Below are 2,987 nucleotides of genomic sequence, written 5' to 3'. Positions count from 1 at the left end.
ATCCACATCATCAAAATTAATTAAACCGCTAGACTGAAAAATTAACGATCAGGATAAAAGGAAAAATTACGTAAAGCTGATGATTCCGTTTTACAAAAAAAGCATCTGACAGGACTAACGTTAGTGAAATAAAACAAGGAAAGCCTTATGTCAAAAAAAATTATGGAAAGCCTCACGTAAAAAGAAGGAAAGTCTCACGGCAGAAAAAAAGGAAAGGCTCCATCCGTTCATAGAAATTAAGAAGGAAAGGCAAAAAACAAGGAAAGCCTCACGTAAAAAAAAGGAAACTCTCAGGTCATAAAAAAAGAAAGGCTCCATCTGTTCACACAAATTAAGAAGGAAAGCCTACATTAAAAACTCCAACAAGAAAATGTAAAAAAAATAGTCCAATAATAAAAGGGACTGAATGCACGATCTGGCTGATTGCCTGTCAAATAAAAGCCTTATATACTGCGCTTAGAATTAAACAAGAAACGGAAACTCTCCAAGAGTCCATATGTATCACGCTTGGAGGGAAACATGTGTTTAGAAGTCCATGCGTTTAAATATCAGATCCAATCTACCCCAGGAATCCATAGGTATTACGCTTGGAAGGAAATATTTGATGTCAAAATGGGAGGAAGGAAACGTGCAGATACCTACAACAAAGGAAACATGCAAATTAAAATCAGCTAGCAAGTTAACGATTTTTTAATGAATACGTAGTGATGAACACACATGCATATGTGTAACACAGCTAGGTACACATATATGTACAATATTCCACTAAAAAAAGAATATACGTACATCACAGATGAACGATGTTCTCTTCACTATAAATCTATGTACACTACTTCAGTGTATTTTATATAAATCTAAGTATGTCAACTATTTTTCTCATTCAGAAATCACACTTAAGTATATTCCCAAAATTGTAGATGACATGCAAATAGTGTTTTCTGAAAATACAAAGATATTAATTTAGGAAAAGTTATAAATCTATGTCTTAAATATATATCTAATACACAAATACTAGATTATATAAAAAACAAAATTGCTAAACTGAGAGAGGAAACAAGAATATGGTATATTCTGCCCAAGTTCATTCGCTTAACAAACGAAGTTGATCAGGTCAACTACTTTTTATGGTTGTTCAAGCAGTCTCACATGTGTCCGACGTGTCATGAAGCATGCAGTAGAGGATCAATCAATAGGAAAGCCTGGCAAGTGCCAGATTCATATGCCACATTATGGTAATGTGAAAATACGAGCAACATGACTAAAATACACTACAGGAAAAAACTTTGAAGGCGTGTACCCAATACACTCAGCTTATATTGATATAAACACGGTTTATATATAAGCCGAGTAAAACTCCCGGCTTATATGACACGGTTTACAATCCATCGGCTTATAAGGTATAAGCCGAGTGCCCTCACAAAAACACTCGGTTTACATTTAAGCCATGTGTTTATACAAGGCTCTCGGCTTACTAAAGTAACATGACGGCAGCCGCGAGATAATGGCCACGTGTCACCGTCTCTATAAACCGAGTACCAACTGGAGCCACACGGTTTATATATAAACCGAGTGCTGGCAAGCGCTACACATTTTATCTCTAAACCGAGTGCCGAAATGAAGAGCACAGTTTATATATAAACCGAGTGCCTGCTTAAACCACACGGTTTTTTATAAAAACCGAGTGCCGAAATGAGCCACATGGTTTTTATGTAAACCGAGTGCCAACTCCTGCTATACTCGGCTTATAGTCCAGCCGATGTTATATAAAGTTGCATATAAGCCGTGTGCTGGCACCTGGAGAACTCGGCTTACACATCTCCCGTGGCATAATATGCCTATAAGCCGGGTGCCATGTCCCTGGGACACTCGGTTTATAGGCCAAATGTCCAACAAGCTACACGTCCAGCAATATATTGATCCAGCGACAACATGGCTTATATATCCAGCAAGCTAAATGTCCAGCAATATATAGATCCAACAAGTATATTACAATGAAGGTTCACAACAACAATATATTACAACTTGACAACATTACAAATTGACCATGTGGTCAAAGTCCACACAGGTACATATCCAACAAGGTTCACAACAACATGCGTGCATATCCAACAAGGTTCACAACAACATGCGTGCATATCCAACAAGGTTCACAACAACATACGTGCATATCCAACAAGGTTCACAAACAAAAGCATGAGTTCCAAGTTCACACCAAGCATGAACCTCAAAGATGCAATGAACTCCACCGTCAATGGCATCCACGATGCAAACCTATAAGTCCATTACCAAACGCATGAGTTTTCAAAGTTAAGTTTCAAATGATCGATAAGGCACAAGAGTCAACAAGCATCAACAAAGGTTCAAATTGAAGCTAAGAAGTATGAACAATATAAGCATCAACACTTGTGGGCTCTACTATCAACAATGCACAAGTTGTAAGTTGAGAAGCACAAAGACAAGACTCAAGCATCAACAATGCACAAACATAGACAACTACCTCGAGTGATTATTGTTGCAAGGAGGTCGAAGTGCCATGAGCTGTAGTGGGAGTCACTGGGCTTGCTTGGGTAGGTATGGGTGCAGGTACCACGAAGTTATTTGAGTCTTGTCCCGACTGAGAACACTTAAAGCATGAGAAGGTAAGATGGTAAGATTCATGATCTTTAAGCATGATGGTAAGATGCATTATTAGAAAGTTGGAAGACTTACAAAGCTAAAAGTAGGAAGAGGCGGAAGAGGAGGAAGATCTGGCAAAGTAGAACCCTGCATATTAGCTCTCAACCGAGCGAATGTCTCCTGCAGGGCTGACTGTTGTTTGACCAGGAATTCCTGTTGTTGCAGGAGGGCTTGTTGCATTTTCATGGCTTGGTCCTGTTGAAGTTGGGCATTGGCCTGAGCCTCCTGCCGCAACTTGTTTTGTTCCTGTAGGCGTGCCTACAATATGCCATCACAACAAGTTCACCATCATTGCAATGCAAAGAAGAAAT

This window comes from Triticum urartu, chromosome 1A, assembly GCF_056163025.1.
Source record: "Triticum urartu cultivar PI428250 chromosome 1A, HENAU_Tu73, whole genome shotgun sequence".
Lineage (NCBI taxonomy): Eukaryota > Viridiplantae > Streptophyta > Magnoliopsida > Poales > Poaceae > Triticum > Triticum urartu.
Note: the sequence above shows the minus strand (reverse complement) of the source record.